This window comes from Paroedura picta, chromosome 3 (assembly GCF_049243985.1).
Source record: "Paroedura picta isolate Pp20150507F chromosome 3, Ppicta_v3.0, whole genome shotgun sequence".
NCBI lineage: Eukaryota > Metazoa > Chordata > Lepidosauria > Squamata > Gekkonidae > Paroedura > Paroedura picta.
Window position 1 is genome coordinate 113,188,204 of NC_135371.1, and position 21,566 is coordinate 113,209,769.

Genomic DNA, 21,566 nt, shown 5'->3' on the forward strand with positions numbered 1-21,566 from the left:
TCAAACTTGCTAGAAAAATCATTAATGCTCAGCATGGTCAGCGGCAAAAGGAAACGTGGTTGCCAAAGGATCCACTGGCTTGACACAATCAAATCTGACACAGGGATGACCATAAACCAACTAAAAGAAGCAATCAGAGCATTGGCCCATGTCAAAGACATTCCTATATAATTGCCGAGGGTCAGACATGACTGAACGGATGACACCATCATCATATTGAGATTAGTTGAATTTGGTAACTTTGCAACACTGGAATCTCTACTGATAGACACTTGATTATTCCTTTAAGAAACTCTTAAATAAACCAGTGTGGAATAACTGGAAAGTTGTTTTATTAAGGAAGAATTTAAAAGAAACAAATATACACAAGAAAGAGATTTAACTAAGAAAATGCAGGGTTGAATGGGAATCACTTTAAGGAAGTGGGGGAAGTTATAGTTACTATCCCACCATGAAGAGGAAAGGTCTGCTGATCCAACCAAACTTCCAGCATCTTGGGGGGGAAAAAAGGAATAGCTTACATACAAGCAGGCAGTATATGCTGGATGTCTAAAGAACACGCACACAGAGAGACTAAAACTAGGGGGCTTTTCGCACGCCTTCAAAATCGCACAATGGTTGCCAATTGAAAACGCTATTGAATTGCCGTTATGCACAACGTCGTTGACAATCTGCCACACACCTGAAACCGATCCGCAAAAAGCGCTTCGTTGTAGCGCTTTCAGGGAAATCCCCAAAAGTGGATTCACCCTCCGGAAAGCGATACACTCCTGCAACCAATCTGCAACACTAGCGAAAAAGACCTGTGCGTTAACATTGTTGCGGTTTCTACAAAGTCCCTCCCCCTGGCTCTCTCCTCTGATCTTCCGGCGAAGCGATCGCCATTTTTTTTTCTCCGAGCGAGCGGGGATAAACGCACCAGTGAGCCTCTTTCTGTTTAGAGGCTTCCCCGGCTTCAGTCCCTCCCCAGAGTCACTAAGCACAAACACAGAGAAGCCCGTTTGCTGATGTATTTTCCCTTTATTTTTTACACTGTTTGCGGCCGAAAATCGGGCCCGTGAGAGGGGGGGGGGATTTTTTTTTTCACTCAGAGGGAGCGTGGCAACGATGAAACGACAGCTCAAACACACCAGGCAGCTGGATGGGTCTCTCCGTTGCAACGAATCAACACAGATTCGTTGCAATGGGTGTGTTTTTTTTTTTAAAAAAAAAACTTTCTTAAAGGGAAAGGGGCTGTTTGGGAGCATGCTAACGGCTGCCCATTGGCTGCTTGACGGCCAGGGACGGGACGAGCTTGGCAATAGCGCTTCCTTTCTAGCGATTTTTGCCGAGACCGGAAGCCTGTGGGAAACGCTACAAAACGCAACTGGATTCCACTACAAAGGCAGGTATGCATAACGACGAATTCCACTATTTTAAATGGCAATTTTTCATTCAGCAACCAATTTGCTACAAAGATCCCGGTGCGGAAAGCCCCTAGGTGTTCTGCTTTTATAGGGAAATGACTGATGTGATAGCCCCTAAACCAATGTATGTGATGTGGTTTGACTTGCAGGAGGGCATTATGGGCTGGAATAAGACATGACACACCAATGATGGGTATAACAAGGCCACAGCTTTACTACCTCCCCACGGGAAGGCTGGCACGGCATGGGAGAGGGAGCCTGACCTAGCAGTCAGTAAACTGCACCAACACCTTACGGAGTCAAGAGGCACCCTGGGGATCCACACATTTCCCCACTGGGAGAGCTGATCCCCTTGCCTCCTGAAGTCCACTGTTAAAGGAAGCAACTTATGTGGGGAAGCCAAAGGGTGCCAACCTTAGTTAGCTGCCCCCAGGCCGCCTGGAAGACAAACCCATTATCCCAGCCGGGTCAGCCACATTCATTTACGTGCCACCTCTTACGGAGGCCCTGAACCCCAGGGAGTCCAATCGCACACTGAACTCCCTACCAACAGGCTCAATCCTATGCAAACCTGCAGCAGTGATGAAATATTAACCATGAAACATCCACCTCAGCCGTAGCATGGCTGTTTACACTTCACCATAGGATGGGTGGAAGAGAAGGTGCTCCCATGGTATCCTCAGCATGTGGCACCTTTATAGGTACCATGACTCCTGCCCTGCCTCTTGACACCATGTGTGCGGTGTGTGCACAGCACACACCACAGATGGCCACTGAGGTGGTCAAATCTGTCTCCAGCCGGCCCTCGGCAGCACCAACAAGTGGCTGCAGTGAGTCTCAGCCACAATTTCTTGCTGGGCAGGGGAGACAGGTTCTGGTGCACAGAGAAAACACCCCACAACATGTTTTCTTTTGACATAAATAAGGTCACAGCTTTATTGTTATGTAAATGTTGGCACACCAGTGAAACCAGGAGCAAGCGGGAAAGGTGGCCAGGTGGTTGCGCCAGCCGACCTTTTAAAGCCAGCCATGCTGCCTATTTGCTCCCAAATCATGCGCCATCATGCGGCATCTTGCATAGCCTCGCTCCTGCTGGGCCCCAGCTATTCTTTTTAGTGACTACTAATTGAATTCCACGAGTATGAGGGAAGGAGAAATTGAGAATTGAAGAGGTGAGCAGCACCTTTCCCAGAGAACCTATTGCCCAGAAGATATGCATTGCTGCTTTGGGAGAGGACTGAAAGTCTATTAGATTGGCCTCTGAAATCACACTAATTAATCTAAAGAATCCAGGCAAGTTCTGGAACTCTGCCATCTGACTGGTATTTATGGCTGCTGTTTGGGAGCAGACTGTGTATTGTTTGTGTTTAGTTGTGTTTGCCATCTAAGCCAGTGTCCATTTCCTGCTAGACAGTGTACTGCAATGTAATAATGGGGAGGATGCTGAAGGGTGTGATTGTTCACTTATATATGCACATCATACAGATGTGAAAACTACCTAAATATTTTTAAAAGCCTCTAAACAAATGGCCTGAAAGCACTTTTAGCCAGGAGAAATGAAGAAGGAATAATATCTTTGTAGTAAGATATCAAGCATTAAATTGTCAAATATCACCAGCCTAAAACACTTCTCGCCACCATTTTACATGTGTCTATGCTTGCTTGCTAAATAGAAGATCAGTCTCTGGAAACTCTTAAACTTAATTCATCTAACAACTATCAGAGAGTTGACATTCTTTCCCTTTGTCCTCCCCTGGGACATGGCCCATGGATTATGTGTCTCATTTGCAAGCTAGAAAGCACATTATTATGCAGGTCAGCCATGTCTTACATTCTAGGTGGGGTTTAAGGAAGTTATTTGTTTGTAACAGTAAATATAGCTATTTACCACACTGTGTTCTCATTAGGATGAATAATTCTGGTCCTCCATATTAATTATAGCTAGCCTACTCATCAAATTTCCATGCAAATCTAGGTTAACACTTATTCTCAATAAGAGTTAAAAAGAAAAAAATCCAATTATCAGTCAGTGTTGTTGAATTAAATAAGTGATAAGATCATATACTCTAGGATACATAATTCTAATAATGGGGAGCAGCTAATATAAACATTACTTTTAAAAATGAAGGAATTACAGCAGAAGCCAAGAAGTCACATTCAAAAGGTCTGCTGTCTCAGATGCTAAAGTACTTGAAAAATAAACCTGTCCAGATTAGCAAATTCGGTGTTCTGAGGGTTGAACTGAATTTCAGTCTGGTCCAAAATTCAGTCTGGTTTCTGACAGACCTATATCAAAAGGGATTACGTGTTTATAGTTCTGCAACAGCTGACACACTTACTGCTTGTACCTTGTCTTCATGAACTAGGAACAAGATTCTGAGTATGTCTTTATTTACTGATCAAGCAACATCTATTGACCAGTGATCACTGACACATTTCTTCTCATACCAGCCTCTTGTGAAATATGCCCTCATATCTTTCTTTATTTTAAAATGCTATTTCTTGACTTTACACAGATTCTGAACAGCAAGAGAGTATGCACATGCCATTTTATAGAAACACTGAACTGCTTGCACCATGGCTACTGTCCCGTGAGCATCACGACCTTGAGTAACCAGTGGTTTTGATGAAACCACCTGAGCATGAAAGTTCAGTTGAGTGTATTTGTGTAAATATAAAAGGAGTAGGAAATGAGAGTGGTATTATTGTGGGGGTCTGCTATGGACCACCAAACGAGTCAAAGGGACTTGAATTAGATACTGTTTGACCAAATTACACAATTTTCAAAAAGGGTGGGGAAACAGTGGTCATGGGTAACTTCAATTACCCAGATATCTGTTGGAAGACCAACTCTGCTAAAAATACAAACTCTGTTAAATTCTTAACGTCTTGCCAACAGCTTCATTTCCCAGAAAGTAAAGATGGGAACCAGCGGCTCTGTTGTTTTAGACTTGATTCTCATCGATAGGGAAGAACTGGTAGATGAGGTGGAGGTATTGGGCACACTTGGTAGTAGTTACCATGTGCTTTTGGAATTTTTAATTGTGAGAAAGAGAAAACCTTTATGTAGTCGTACATATAGACTGGACTTCATGAAAGCCAATTTTAAAGTTAGAGGTATGTTGGGTAGAGTCCCGTGGTCAGAAAGACTTAAAGAGATGAGAGTCCAAGAGGGCTGGGAGTGTCTTAAAAGTGAAAGCTTTGCGCAGTGGCAGTATCGTAGCCAATGAGGTTAATCCGAGGTGTGAGTATTGCTAATTGAAAACTTTTCCCAATTGAAAAGTGAAATACTGAAGTGTCAATCACAAACAATTCCCTTGAGAAGGAAAGATGGAAGGAGCCTAAGGAAGCCAAGGTGGCTCCATAAACAGCGGTCAAATGATTTGAGGAATAAAAAAACAACAACAGGCATTTAAGAAATGGAAGGAAGGCTTAATTACCAAGGATGAGTATGAACAAATAACCAATAATTGTAGGGACAGTGTTAGAAAAGCTAAAGCTCAATATGAGATTAGGCTAGCAAGAAGTGCTAAACATAGCAAAAAAGGCTTCTCTAGTTATATTTCAAGTAAGAAAAAGAGTAAGGATATGGTAGGACTACTGCTAGGACAAGAAAGTGAAATTATAACAGATGATGATGATGAAGAGAGGGCTGAACTGCTTAACTCCTATTTCTCCTCCGTCTTCTCTTATGAGGGAAATAGTGCTCAATGTGGAAAAAATGTAACACAACAGGGAAGATGAGAATGGTGCCCTAGGATCACTGTTGGGGCAGTCCACAAACACCTAGTTTCTTTAAACAAAACAAAGTCTTCTGGGCCAGATGAATTGCATCCAAGAGTACTAAAAGAATTTGCAGATGTAATCTCTGAACCTCTGTCCATTATTTTTGACACTTCTTGGAGAACAGCTGAGGTGCCAGATGATTGGAGGCGGGCAAATCTTTAAGAAAGGGAAAAAGGAGGATCCAGGTAACTATCAACCCATCAGCTTGACATCTGTAGCTGGCAAAATTTTTGAACAAATCATCAAACAGTCAGTCTTCGAGCAGCTGGAACTGAGAGCTGTGATTTCTAAGACTCAGCATGGGTTTCGCAAGAAAAAATCATGTCAGATCAAACTTATCTCTTTTTTCGAGAAAGTGACCACCTTGCTGAATCAGGGGAATGCTGTGGACATAGTTTATCTGGATTTCAGTAAAGCGTTTGCTAAGGTTCCACATAATATTCTTGTTGACAAGTTGGTAAAATGCGGTATGGATCCTATGACTCAGATCATGAAGGTAGCCCATACGGCATTTTTCCATCTGCGCCAAGCTCAGCTACTAGCGCTCTACCTGTTCTCGGACCACCTGATCACTGTGATCCATGCAACGGTCACTTCCAGACTGGACTTCTGTAACTCACAGGCCTCCCTTTGTCTTTGACCCGGAAACTTCAGTTGGGTTCAGAATACGGCTGCCAGGGTGCTTACTAGGACCTCTTGGAGGGCTCACATTCAGCCAGTATTGAAACAGCTATCCACCGTACACACACAAAAAAGGCATACAGTGCTTACAATACACGTTACATACAATACGCATAAGAAGAAAGGCACAGAGGGAAATGGAAAACAGTCCTACCATACACCATCAGAACATCAACATGCTTGAAGATTTTCTTTTAAAAAATGGTGAATGACTGCTCAGGAGAAATGAGATGTGTGAATAGAGTTTGGAATGTGGATAACCGCATGTGGGTAGGATATTTGGAACCACAACAAATTTCACAAACTCCATCCTAAATGATTTGAAAGTATTTCTTAGGAAACATCAGAGCAAAAGAAGTTTGATAAAACTTGAGAAAAGTTGACTGGAAACTAGGATAGCCTCAGCTTGCACACTATGTTGTGCATAAGGTTGAGGAAAAACCAAGGTAGTAAAAAACAAACCAGCAACAATGTCAGTGAGGAAATGTTCTATGTGCAACTTTGGTTTATCCTTTCTCCAAGTTCCATTACCTTATATAGTAGTTTTCTGTTCTGTGGCAGCTGCTGATTTAATATAATTTCACATGGCTATTCTTATTATTCCCTAACTTTTATATGCCAAAGTAAACTTCAAACACATATTTGTGGCAGATACTTTAGCACAATAAAGTCTGGCCAAGTATATCAGCCCATATTGCTCTCAGGAGACAGAGATGAATTTTTGTTGTTCAGTAAATATTGCCATGGGAATTCAAAAACACAATGACTTACCTAAAGTATCTGGCTTGCTGTCCCTAAGAAGTGTTATTTCTAACAGTAGTTTGGAAACAATGATAGGCATGTACCTAAGGGACACTTGACAAGTGATACAGACATTTTAAAGAAATAAAAGAAAACTTCCTACTAGCTACATACTGAACTCATCCTTCTCTGATCATGGCAGATATGGCGATCTAAGGTCACTTGACTGATTGACCAAATACCAAACTTTCCCCTAAAGACGACAACTATCTTTATGAGATATCTGTTCAATGAAACAAATGTGTGACCAAAGGACACTTTCCTCAACTTTCTGTAGCCAAACTTCCCTTTTCATATTTTGCAATCAATCAACCATACTTTAGCAAGGATAAACTATGGTGTGGGGAGAGAAAACCCTCCCTTCCTCACAAAGACACAATTTACTGCATTTCATATACAACATGCATAACCCAAGGGATGCAGAGGAAAACCGTGATGCAGGACTGAAGGTCTTACACGTCTCAGTAATAGAGAAATTGCTGTAATCTGTTGCTTTAGTTATTTTTAGCTTCCCATTACTTATTTCCATGGCTGAAACATGTGCAGAGGAAGCATAAAACACTGAGCTTTTAATTAGTTCCTGATGCTGCTTGTCTGTCTTTATGAGGGTCTCTGTGACGCTGAGCAACATGAATAAGATTCATAGGAGACCACTACTTAGCTTGAGTTTATGCATGATTTGTCTTTAAAGCAGATTGCTTGGAGTTTTTGTATCCCTCTGTGGTTGTAGTCATCTTCTTGCATCTGCAAATACGCCAGGTCAAGTATGGCTAGTTTGCTACTGTTTCATGTGTTACACACTATTAAAACTACTGAGATATGGGGTATGGCTCCCTGATCCACCACGGCTGCTTTGTGTACACAGAAGCTGTGTGCTATGCCATACTCACATAAGAGTCCACAAACCTCTTCCAGTGCAAATTTAAATGTTGCTGGAGAGACAATTTGATCCTATTTGCATGTGTAAAAGATCAGAGGCCCACTGACTTCCTGTGCAACTCAGCATTTGCTAGGTGCAGGGAAACCAACGAATTCATTCTCTGTACATTTGGGTCCATTGCCAACTTGTCTCCAGCCTGTATTCCTGCAGTTTATATTCCATTTCGAAACTGCCTGTGGTCCATCTCCATGTAACATGCATTTCTGGCCTTGGTCCTGAACATCTTTGTCAAGGTCTTGTACAAAGTGAGTGTAAATGGCACATAATGGAAAAGATTTGTGTCCATACATTTGAAAACCACTTACCCATTCAACTGCAGATGTGTGAATCAAATACAAATTAGAGCAAGAAGTCCAGATTAGCCCATGGTGCTACATTAATTTGAGAGTTATGGATATAGGTAGTAATAACCTAATGTTCCTCAATTTTTTTTACAAAGAAATAATTCTCCTATCAGCCTTTAACATATCTCCTATCATAAATCTTTCACAGATGATCAAACTGAATTACTGAGAGATAGTGTTACAATTTTTTTGTTTCCCCACCAGACTTTTTAACTGTCCATTTACATATTTCATTGAACTGTTAAAATGCAGTAGTTGATCCTGTTGTAACATTTTAATCTTGCTTGAGTATGCCTCGGATATTTTGTATGTCTTCTGGTCTGCTGTCCTTTACTGGTTCTCACATAACCACTATGATGCCACTTATGTTCCCTAGATTGTTCATTATGGTTTATGTCTGGTTTTTTGATGCATAATATTTTATTAATAATAGTCAGCAATAATAATCAAGATGAGAAACTTGCATAGAAAACAAATCAGTTAAGAAGGAAACTGACTCAACATTGAAAATAGTGTGACTTTCTCCACATGGTTATGGAACAAATATCTGAAAAATATATGTTTTTGAGTGGTCCAACTTTATTTGGTCTCATGGAAACCTTAGTTTTACACTAAGCAATGAGCAAAGAAAAATAACATGACATACAGAACACTGACAGATTTGTACATTTGTACATACAATTTGCCTATCTAAAGAAACTCTCAGAGCAGAGTCCTACAGCCCATAAGCCAGTCATAAACATAGTCACTTACCAGCTCTGCCATTCTGAAATTGTAAGACTGAGTCACTGTCTACCTGTCAGGTTGCTCAGTCAGTTAATGCTAAGAAGCAGGTGCTGATGAACCTGTCCCACTTCCTTGGAATTTACGTATATTTCTGAATTCCTGCAGTGGTTACATTGTTGGGGCAATTTAATTATCCTGAGTTTTCAAAATAGTTTCAGTTCTGGGTCTCCACCAACCTTTACCTGTCAAGACAAGAAAAGACTCCTTGATCTCAGGCAACCCATACCATAATGTTTTAAAAAAAATCCTGATGGATTTAGAAATGCAGCAGATTTAAGAAAAGCAATAAATCATATCTTGTTATATAGTTACTACTTTTACTCCCTTTGTTATTAATTTTCATCTAATATAAGCATAGTGATTTTTCCCCAGATAAAAATCAATTTAATTGCACAGGACCATTTCAGAGAACCTAGGTATTTGTAAAACATCACAAAGATGGTAGGGTGATAGGGTGTGATTTAGATTCAGGAGCAGCAGTTGACCCAATGAGCAGAAACAGGCATTGTTCCACGAGCAGCAACAGTAGGATCATGCCCATCATGAGAAGGCAGGAGAGTTTCAGGTTGTGAGCATAACTTGCTGCCTGGATCAGCTTTAAAAGTTTCCCAGTTCAGCTAGTGGGCCTCTCATTCTTCCATCCCTCTGGAAGCTCATCTGGCCTCAACCTGGGCCAGGGCCTTTTCGGTGCTGGCCCTGAACTGGTGGAATGAGCTCCTCAGGCCAGGGACTACCATTAAATTAGCTACTGCAGAGCTAAGCACCCTGTGGGGGGGGGGCATAAGCAGGCAAGAGGTCCCTCAGAAAAGTGGGATCCTGACTGCAGATGACCTTAAAGGTAAGTACCAAAACTTTGAACCTGATCCGAGCCACAACTGGCAGCCAATGCAACTGCCTTAGCACATGCTAGATTTGGGCCCTCAAAATGTACCTGGGAGGACCCTAGCAGCTGCATTTTGCACCAGCTGCAATTTTTGGGTCAAGGACAAAGCTAGACCCACATGAAGCAAGTTGTAGAAGTCCAGTCTAGAGGTGACCGTTGCATGGATCACTATGGCCAAACAGTCTGAGGACAGATAGCGTGCTAATAGCCTTGCTTGGTGAAGATAGAAAAACACTGAGTGGGCTACTCTTATGGCCTGGGCCTCCATAAAGATGGAGGAGTCCAGAATCACTTCCAAGTTCCTTTCTGAAGGCACAACGTTAAGTTGCACCCCGGCCAAGGTGGATAGGCACAGTTCCTTGTCTGCCCCCTTCCTACACAACCACAGGACCACCATTTTGGAGGAGTTAAGTTTCTGGTGACTCTGCTGTAGCCATCTAGTCACTTCTTCCAAACATCTGGCAAATGTATCTGGGTGGGAGTCAGGGTGCCCGTCCATGAGGAGATATAGCCAGGTGTCATCTGCAAATTAGTGACAACCTAGCCCATAGCTCCAAACTATCTGTGCCAGAGAGTGCACATAGATATTGAACAACATGGGAGAAAGCACCACACACTGCAGAATTGCGCAGAGGAGATGGAAGAAGCACGACAACTCCTCCCTCGCAGCAACCCACTGTGTCTGGTTCCAGAGGAAGGAGCACAACCATGAAAGGCTGTACCTTTTATCCCAGCCCTGGTGACACAGTGTGCCAGAAAACATGCTGTTGTAATGTTGTGTTTTGACCACTATTAGGTTTTATATTGGATAATTTAATTTTTTAAGTTCTTGTACTCAAATGTTTTCCTGTATCTTCATAACATTATAAATGCTGTTCCCCCTCCTTCTATTGGTGTTTTTGTTTAGTTGTATATAACTCCATGTTCTGTGAAATAAAAGCAGCTGAAATAACCTCTGCAATTGTTATCTGTAAGAATTTTCCCTTGGCATTTATTAGTTTAAAGCAGAGTTTAGCAAATAAAAATAAATAAGGAGAAAAAATGCATCGTTGCTGGTCCTATTCTTGACATTCCCTCCCCATATCAAAATTTCTTAATGTCATTTCAAGTTCATTCCATTCTATAAACATAGAAATGGAGGGGGGGAGTAATTCACTCAAAGATCTCAATGTTTCTTTTGTTACAGATGGTAAGTGCACAGATTTCTCCCTCAAGGGAAAAGATCCTTTTAAATAAAATAATTGCATATTCTGCTCTTTTTTAAAACTCACTAATGCTCTTGTGTTCCTATATGCTGTCAAGCTAGCAATTAGCATGCATCCTCCACAAGGTAAAAATGCAGCTTTCAAAACTCTTCCCCTAGGAGATATACAAATAGGTAAAATAATGTGTGGACTACAAATGAAACAATAATTAAAATATAAAATGAAAACACTGAGCAGTCATTTCTTCTAAGAAGTTGCTGCATAGCTCTTTTATCTGCAGCCTGAAAGGAATGTCTTTTATTTAAAAAAAAAAATGGCTCTAGCCAACCAAAGCAACACTTTGGGATCATTCCCTTGAATAGTTTCTGAACGACCTAATTAACCTCTCTTTTTAACCTTCCCAGATATATTTTTGCCTTTTTTGAAAGTTTCTCATTTATTAACACATATCCTGAAATTAGGTCAAAATATAAACCTCAATAAGGTTCAGTTTTGTTTTTATTAAATCATCTACTTTGGGAGAAGCTGGTCTATGTGCTGGTCTATGTTCCATGAGGTCTGCTTTCTGTAACTAGTATGCTTAGAATCACAATACATTTTTCATTTAAAAAAATGGGAATTCTGTTCAAATTTCCTCAAGACCAAGAGCACAAACGATAAAGAAAATGAATATGAAAAATTATTTTTTTAATTTTTGGTATGGTTTCATGGGACTGGATGGAAGGACCAATCTCCTGTACAGTAACAGTCAATTTGACTGTCCCACCATTTATGGTGGCCTGGTCTGACAGCAACCTGAGCCCAGGCCTTTCCCATCATGGCTCTGGCCCTGTGGAATGGGGGCCCCGATGCAGTGAAGTAGTTCTACCCAAGCTTTTAACTAAGGCCCCATATCTTTAAAAAAAAACACCTTTGTTATGGTTTACTCCTATTCTGTGGACAATTTTATTATATTAGATTGCTTTTATGTGATTTTATGCCTAGTTTGTAGTTTTTGAAATGGCTTGTTTTTATTGCCATTTTTATTTGTTTTTATGATATGCCTTTGGGTTGGTTCCATTGCCATTATTTGTTTTTATTAGCTTGTTTTATTGTCTTGGTTGGTTTTGTTTTATTGTTGAACCTCCTTGAGCAGATCTGGAAAGATAGCTTCCCATTTTTTAAATAAATAAATATACTTAGTTTTTATCCCTAATGGATCTCTAATATGGCTTACAGTATTTAAAAAAATACAATATATTCAGTAAAAAGAAAGTTGGATACAAATCTTTGCAGATTCATTATCAGTTCTGTAAACAAATCATGCAGATGTTATATTCAATTCTGCATCCAGAATATTATTCCATTTATCAAACTTACCTTACAATGCAACACAAAGGCTAGGTAACACTATTTCGCTCCCTTATATATTTGGGAAACTGCCTCCTGGGAGGAGACTGTCTGGGGCCTTGTCCATCCTGGTCCACCCTGATTGGCCTTCCTCCTTGAGCTCCCACCCTCCCTCCTTGCCTGCTAGGAACCTTGTGGCTGCAGCCTCCATTGTCACCCACAAGGAGAGAGGCAGCTACAGGGCTTTGTGGCCCGCAGGTACACTCCTGCTGGGAGGGAGCTGGGGGGAGTTTGGAGCCTCCCTGTGGGCTGCAAAGCCCTGTCGCCGCTGGTGGGGGGGGGCTTTCCACTCCCTTTAGCCTGCTTTGCGGGCCAAAGGGAGCCATAGCCACCCTCTCACGCCCTCCTGCCTGCGGCCCCTTTCACAGCCAATTTTTAAAATGGGCTTTGATAATAGTTGTACAAATTCCTTCAATTTTTTTGAATAACTCCTCTTTATTTGGAGCAGAACACTTTCAAAATGTGGTCCGCAGGGCTCAGTATTGGGTGTGGTACTTTTCAACAGTTGTATCAATGACCTGGATGAGGGAGTAGAGGGACTCCTCATTTAAATCTACAGATGACACCAAATTGAGAGTAACACCTCAGGAGACAGAGTTCAACAAGATCTGAACACACTGGAGAGGTGGGCAAATGAGAACAAGATGCAATTCAGTTAGGATAAGTGCAGAGTTCTATATCTGCATCACGAAAATGAGAACTTTGTATACTGGATGGGAGATATGCTTCTGGGACCAGTGTGTATTAATGTGATCTTGGGGTACTTGTGTACAGTAAGCTAAATTTTTGCAGAAAGTGATGCAGTGGTAAAGAAGGCAAATGCAGTCTTGCACTGTATCAACAATGGCATCACTTCAAAAATCACAAGATATCATAGCTCCACTGTATACATTAAAAAGGAGAAAGAATCCTGACCCAAGACACCCCCCCCCCGGAAGAAAAAAGGTCAAAATAAGGAAAATGTGCTCAAGCCTCTTTAGGATAGAACATAATATATACTTGAATAGGGAGATTGGTCACCTCAATAAAGACACTGGACCACCACAAATCTTTTTGGCATTAACTGGCTGCAGCCTTTACTATAACTGAGCATGGCTTAGCATGGGTAAAAATAATTGCCCTCTTGTGGCCACCCAACCATAAGGCAGCCCAATCAGCGGGCCCAATCAACAAGTCCCATTGGCTAGCCAGCCTGGATCCCCAGACATAGCAGCTTGCTGACACACGGGAACAGTTGGATTACTTGCATCCCTACAGTGCAGAGCCAAAGGCCGGTGTATGCTTTAAACTATTGTATAGAGTTGTTGCATTTTCCATTTGTATTATCTTTATACTTACATGCAAGTGAGAAGACAGTAGAAACTGTTTTGGTTGGATTCTATATGACAATAAAGAAACAAAGAACAAAGAGACTTTTTTACTTTATTCTGTATAATTTTTGAAAATATTGTTTGTAGCCTAGGGACAGGTTCTTTCGCTTATTGTAGATACTACAACCCATCCCATTTGTATGAGTTTGCTTGTACTTGGTCTATTATGGACACATGGGAGGTGCCAACTGGGTGAACCCATTAGGTGTCTGCCTCTGGTGGGTTCTACTGCCACCCTAAAATGTGAGCCCACCTTCTGGCTATGCATCCACACAGCCCCTTATGGGGTACATGTGGAGGTCAGTGTACAAGCTTGGCCCTCCACACTAAAGATCTGACCAATGCTCCAACCTGAAGGCTGTGACAATTAACAAGTAACAAATAAACCAAATTTTAAACACCAATACAAACATCCACATAGGGAGGGAAAGTGGGATGTGCCCTGATGCTAAAAAAGGGGGAAAGAGGACAAGCCCAACCATCCACCCTTTAAAAGGATGTGAGGATTGGCCCCTCCCCCTGCTGCTGCTCCACTTCATTTGCCACCTGAGGTACATCAGGGGCAGGAGTCCATGGTCCTGTCTGCAGGTCCTTCCCGATTCCTGGTCCCCCATGACAGCAAACTGCCCCCATGGGTAAGTCTTTGTGGACACATTAAAATTAAAAGCCCAAGGCTTAAACTATAGCATCATTAAAATCCAAGTGTACATTCATACTAATGACTCCAGTGACCAGATGCATTTTGGCATGGCTGCCTTTATCAGTGGTCAGGCATCAATAAAACAGCATGCATAAAATACAGGAAAAGAAATATTAAATATACAATTGGCTTCTTTGCATACAATTACATGAAATATTTATTATTTTAGGACACTAAGGACCTTAATCGATTCTATGGACCAAAAGGCCAGATAAAATTCTTTGAGACCTCTTATGTTTCTAAATCAGGCCCTGGTCCAGATGAGCACTTCCAGTGACCAGTGAGTGTCCTATAGGAAACCAGCCTTTCTCCAAAGTATGCTGTTTCTATGATTCTGTGAATTTATTCCATGTGTACAGAGGGTCAACTAATGCTTTCAGGACATTTCCACAGTTATCCTAAACAGGTTTGGTAGCAGGTGATATGAAAGACCTGAAACTCTGGAGAGCTGCTGCCAGTCTGAGTAGACAATACTGAACTTGAGGGACTGATTGCCTGATGTGGTATAAGGCAGCTTCATGTCTATGTGTGTATGAGTTTCACCTGTCTAGTCCCTTAATGAAAATGGTTTCAGACAGATTTGTTTCTGTCCTTCAGATTGCACTGTTGATCATGTGGTGAAGTTGTTTCCTCGCTTACAAATAGCAAAGTTCTTCTCCAAAGCTGGAATACTGATTATATTGAAGGGAGCTAGCACACCACCATTTGAATATGCAAACAAACTAAGAGGTAAAAATAATTAATCCTTGCTACATGGGTTGCGGTAAAGGAAGCATCATTCTGGAATACAGAAGGCATCAGACTCAAATGAAATGCTCAGTGAGCATAATACAGAGCCACAAGTCAATGAATCCTCCCCCAGGAAATGGAAGGAAATACAAAGAGCCTGCTCAAGGACAGCCTGAGTTGTAAACCGAGAGCTATAAAAATAATAATATAATGATTGTGGTGGCATGATTATAATTTATAGGCTAAAGTCACAGGTGAAAAATAGGATTGAACTGCTTGGTCGGATGTGAAGTACAGCCAGTAAACAATTGTTAGGCCACTAAATCACTGTTTTCCCCATTGCATTTTTGCTTAGAAACATATAATAAACCTATCCAAAAAGTCACTTTCTTTTAGAAACTCAGGATACAGCAACCAATCTATTCAATAATGCAGTGTTTCCAGGGAGCTCCCACAAGAGCAAAATTTTTATTAGATTTTGTTTAAGAGTTTTATGTTGTTGCAATTCTTTAAAGACATATCCCAAAGATTACAAGCCTCAAGTAACAACTCCTTAAGGTCATACCTCTAGGTGGGCACAATATTCATTTTGTGTATTTCATATGGTCACTCTGATATAATGCCTGATCCAGCAATGCACTTACCGAACAGATTGAACCTCAAGGGTTCAAGTAATGGTTCTAGTCAGCCAGAGAGAGTCAACATTAATTGGTAGGCTTCTGATAGAGCCTTCTGAAAGTTATACACTCTCTTCTTTTCTTGCCCATTGTGGCGCTTTTGCCGACCTTTGATTCAGGGCACATCTTTGTTGTTGTTGTTATGTGCGAAGTCGTGTCCGACCCATCGCGACCCCATGGACAATGATCCTCCAGGCCTTCCTGTCCTCTACCATTCCCCGGAGTCCATTTAAGTTTGCACCTACTGCTTCAGTGACTCCATCCAGCCACCTCATTCTCTGTCGTCCCCTTCTTCTTTTGCCCTCGATCGCTCCCAGCATTAGGCTCTTCTCCAGGGAGTCCTTCCTTCTCATGAGGTGGCCAAAGTATTTGAGTTTCATCTTCAGGATCTGGCCTTCTAAAGAGCAGTCAGGGCTGATCTCCTCTAGGACTGACCGGTTTGTTCGCCTTGCAGTCCAAGGGACTCGCAAGAGTCTTCTCCAGCACCAGAGTTCAAAAGCCTCAATTCTTTGATGCTCGGCCTTCCTTATCGTCCAACTTTCGCAGCCATACATTGCAACTGGGAATACCATAGCCTTGACTAAACGCACTTTTGTTGGTAGGGTGATGTCTCTGCTTTTTAGGATACTGTCTAGATTTGCCATAGCTTTCCTCCCTAGGAGCAAGCGTCTTTTAATTTCTTTGCTGCAGTCCCCATCTGCAGTGATCTTGGAGCCGAGGAAAATAAAATCTGTCACTATCTCCATTTCTTCCCCATCTATTTGCCAGGAATTGAGAGGGCCGGATGCCATGATCTTTGTTTTCTTGATGTTTTCTTGATGTTGAGTTTCAAAGGGCACATCTAGGCATGCCATTTTCCCTGCTGGGATGAGGAATTCTCCTTGCTGACTGTCACGCCAGGTGTTGGTGGTGGGAAAATAGAAACAAAGTTGGTGTCATAGGTGTGATGACACCATTGCAGGGAAAGCTAGACAATTGCCACCATATACCCACTCTAATGCTCCCTAACTCTGGTAATCCTAGACACAACCTAGGAAGAAAATCCATTTACACAGGGCCACTTCCATACACAAATTACCCTTCCTTGATCAGCGATCTGTGTTTATGCTGCACAGATTGGAGAACAGAGGTATGATTCAGGAATATATAACTATGATTTTGAACCAGAGATGTAAGTGGTTAAGAATGATTTGTTAAGAAAAATCCACAAAGAAAATTGAGCCAGTGGAGATTTCATGGCATAGAAAACTGCTTTCTTCTCTTGTATTTTTGCTGCTGCTATTCAAGCATGTTGGAATATTTGGTGAGACAGCAAAGCTAGCGATGAGATGACCAAGGTTGACAGCTGTTGAAAGGCTATATTCTATGTCAGCTGAAAAGGTTAAGGCAACTATCATCTTGTTTCTCTGAAGAAACAATTCATTTATGGGTGAAAACTTTAATATCGGAGCGAGCTAACATACAAACAAGCCACAGAGGTTCAGGAGTTAGTCTGCTCCTAAAACCTTGATCATATTTACCAGTAACTGAAGCTTACAGCATTTTTTTTTTTTGCTTGTGAAACATACCTGTGAAGAAATGCCTTTTCTTTTCTATGGAGGTTTTAAATCAAGTATTTCAACCATTTTTTCTCTCTGAGCTGAAACCATACAGGAGAAGAGGGAGTTGGGTGGTGACTTGTCAGGCTCATATTTGCTCACCCTTTATACAAATTCTACTTGATCTAAAGACAATAGAGTAGTTAAGTGCCCTCCTTCCTCTGAATACGAAGTTTTGGAGATTTCAAATACTAGACTGACTCGAGGAAGGAAATTCTTAGACACTGACAGAATATTTATTTAATTAATTAATATGCTTCTTTCACCCCCATGGGACCTGGTCAAGGGATGGAGAAACTAAAATGTTTTTTTTAAGCCCCTTACACCAAGGGGCTGGATCCATTAGAGGAATCAGATCTTCTGCCTCAGATTTGAAGGATCAGGCCATAAGGTCACCTGGCATGCTAAAACAAACTTTAAGGTGATGGAGACTCAGTAAAAATATGCAAATTCTTAAATTAAAGGAGCCTGTCCTGAATTGTAAAATCAAGTAGGCCATGTTTAATGAGAGGGGGAAAAATACTGCATTTTACCCAATTTCCTTTGGATTGTCTTGTTCAATCCGGTGATGTGCTAAAACTATGCCTGTAACTCTCTCTACGCAGGCCTGCCCTTAGCCCTGACCCAGAAACTACAACTAGTTCAAAATGCAGCAGCCAGGATCCTCACGGCAATACCGTGGAGGTCCCATATCCGGCCTATTCTCCATCAGCTGCAATGGTTACCAGTTGAATTCCGGATCAGACTAAAGGTTCTGGTAATTACCTTCAAGGCCATACGTGGTCAGGGCCCAGTGTATCTGAGGGACTGCCTCCCCGCCTATGCCCCCCAAAGAGCTCTACGCTCTACTGCCTCCAATCAGCTAAGGATCCCTGGCCCTAAAGAAGTCTGTCTGGTCTCGACCAGGGCCAGAGCATTCTCTGTTCTGGCCCCTACCTGGTGGAACGAGCTCCCAGAGGAGATCAGGGCCCTGACGGAGCTTAAACAGTTCCGCAGGGCCTGCAAAAAGGAGCTCCTCCACCAGGCATTTGGCCGAGACCAGACGTAATCTACAGCGACCAAAGGCCCCTGCTCCCCCCCACCCCCCCCCCCTCAGAATTCAATCAATAAGCCACCCCCCTCAGAATCCCACCAACAAGCCCTGGACCTGTTTCTATTACGATTGTTTACTGTTATACTGTGTTGTGTTTGGTTGCAATTGTTGGTTATCGATGTACATGTTCTACAGACTGTTTTATGTATGGTTCTCTGTTATAATGTAAACCGCCCTGAGCCTCCGGGGAGGGCGGTATAGAAGTATGATAAATAAATAAAATAAATAAATAAATATTTTCTTTTAAATAAATATTTTATACTTTTGGATGCTGAGAGTGGTTCTCTGTACCACAAAGACCTCCACTGAGGAAGGTTAGTAATTGTCAAGCACACCCAGCATTAAATTTTCCCCTGGTGGCCAAGTGCTAAGCAGTGGGAGACACAGAGGCAAGGTCTCAGTATTGTAAGAGTGAAGCTGGGAGTTCTGACCCTCTCAGTGCACAATCCTGTAGAAGAATAAAATCAGAGTCCAGTAGCACCTTTAAGACCAACAAAGGTTTATTCAGGGTGTGAGCTTTTGAGTGCAAGCACTCTTCATCAGACTATGATCTTCTGACGAAGAGTGCTTGCACTCGAAAGCTCACACCCCGAATAAATCTTTGTTAGTCTTAAAGGTGCTACTGGACTCTGATTTTATTGTGCTACTTCAGACCAACACGGCTACCCACTTGAATCGATCCTGTAGAAGTTTAGTGATGGTGGTAAGTTACCAGAGAGAGAGAGGCCTTTCTAGGAGTTGGGAATCCCTTGGAGTAGGCAGGGTGGGATCATAAAATCATAGAGTTGAAAGGGGTCATACTTATCCTGTTTAATGCAGGATCACTCTAAATGCAGGATGAGGCCAAAGTCAGGCTTGTTCCACCATAGTACCTCTACTTCATTCCAGAATATTAATTTAAAATAGATACAAACAATTATCTGAAGATACGTAATAGGGTCAAACTGGTGAAGCTAAAGGGGCCTATCACTGATAGAAGTCCATCCTGCAACTGGCCATAAGAGTTTTTGGTATTGTTAATCAGCACAACCCCATTGACTTTGAAAGACCTAGTTCAATGTATACCTTATTAAGCTTGCACTTACCAGCTTTACTACTTTGTTCATTTCTTCATAACAAAATCAAATGCAGTGCCTCTATTGAGGCATATGATTCCCCCTAGATATATATAAAGTAAATGAGTCTGATTTCCTGCACTAAATATGCTCTGAAGAACAATTCTCCCCCCAGAAAGCACTACACAAACCAATAATGAAATGTTACAGCTTGGGACAAATAGGAAACACATTTTCAAGTTCATCTAGTTTTATTCAGGTCAATAATCTCCTCTGAGGTTTTATTACATTTGTTTGTATTTCTCCCTTCTTGCTCCCCCTTAAGTTTTTAAAATAGGAAATTGTCTCTACTTTAAGATCTCCTACCTGCAGACTGAAACAATAAAAACCAATATGATAGGAGTTGTACTTGTTTTCTTGAACTACATTGGATAGTATAATACAGTAGAATGCAATATAGTATAATATGTAATGGATAATGAATGTTTATGTTACACACACACACACACACATAAAACCTCTGTTAGAATCATATAGTCCTCTTTCATACATAATTGCAGAGGCAATATTGTGATAAACAATTAATTCTGGAGGTTCTGGGTAGGGATGCTCAAAAACCTACTGATTCAACTAATGCCATGTTCATTGTCTGCAGACGGAGTCAAATGTTCAGTGATTGATTTGAGTGTTTGTTGATCTAGTCATAGCTGTGTGTTAGGTTGCTTCACAGTATCCCTTCCTAATCATGCAGAACAGCACAATGAACTCCTTGCACTTGCATATCCTCACACAGCCAAATTGAACCTCCCCCAATCCTTGTTGCATAAATGCTCCTCTAAGCAGACGATTGTTTCAACAGACAAACCTGTCACAAATCATATAAATCAGTCATAAGTGAATGCTGTGTTTTCATAAACTTCTATCCTTTGGTTTTCATCTAAAGAGTCCCCAGTGACACTAATGGCTTGAGTCAGCAGAATCTTTTTACATGGACAGGGTTTTGTTAAACCAGTAGAAACCTATTCAGCCAATATTTACAGTAGCTTGGCATGAACTAAACAAACTGGATGATTGGCTCACATCTGCTTGACACCTTTGAACATGGTAAGTTTAAAATTCAAACATGTGTATGGAAAATTTCCAGCATATAACTTCTTCTAGATGGATCTGATTTCCTATATGGATCAACTGTACTGAGTGATAAAGCTGCATGCTGGTGATGACAAACCTCAGTGTAGTAATACTAGTTGCCTAGGTACCATAGTGTTCACTGTGATGGGTGGGCAAAAGTTCTGCTGCTTTCTCTCAGTCACCAATGTTTGTTTGGTGCATGGGCAAAGTGAATACCAACCAATCAAGGCCAGATGAGAACGGGGGAAACTATTATGCTGTCTGGTCAGAACACACAGGATTGTACCTATTGGCAGAGTTTAAATATGCAAAGGATTTATTGGCACCAGCTGCATAAAGAATGATCCCATTGAGAAAAGAAATAACTTTGTAAAGAAGAGAGGAGACAGTCCTAACTAAATAACTATTGTTCTTTTGGAAGCAATCAGGGAGGAAATATATTCAAAGGAGCAGGAAGTCTGGAGAGCCAGGGCCATTCTGCAGAATGGGCAATGTAGCTAAATCTGAGTGCTATTGAAAAGTGCTGCAATCAATAGTGGCAGGTCTTGGTAACGCACACAGCCGTTTCTATTGAAAAAAAGGCTCTCCCACTAGCATTGTTCTCGTAACACAGAAGTTTCCGGTCTCGCCGAAATTGCAACAAAGGAGGTGATATTTTTCTGCACTTCCTCCAACCCCTGACCGTCAATCAAACAGAACAGCCAATTGACTGTTGTGTTCGTGCTTCCTTTTAAAAACTGTTTTTTAAAAACCCGAAGACACCTGTGGCAACGCATATTTGTTCATTCGATGGATCAGAAAGACCTTTTTCACTGGCATGGGAGATGGTGCTTAATCGTTTACATGCTCTTAAAGTTAACCCGTCCCCTTGTGCAATTTCTGGCCGAAATTACAGGCCGTGTCGAACAGGGGGCTGTATTGTGCTTGGAAACTTTACAATTGCTTGTGGAGGGAGTTCAGCCAAAGAAGCATCACTTATTTGTTGCTTTTGC

General features: G+C 41.5%; 1 pseudogene; it reads left to right on the plus strand.

Annotated features, from left to right (window-relative positions):
- The first annotated feature begins 4,603 nt into the window (after window positions 1–4,603).
- On the plus strand, window positions 4,604–4,730 carry LOC143834586 (U4 spliceosomal RNA; annotated as a pseudogene).
- Window positions 4,731–21,566: the final 16,836 nt, after the last annotated feature.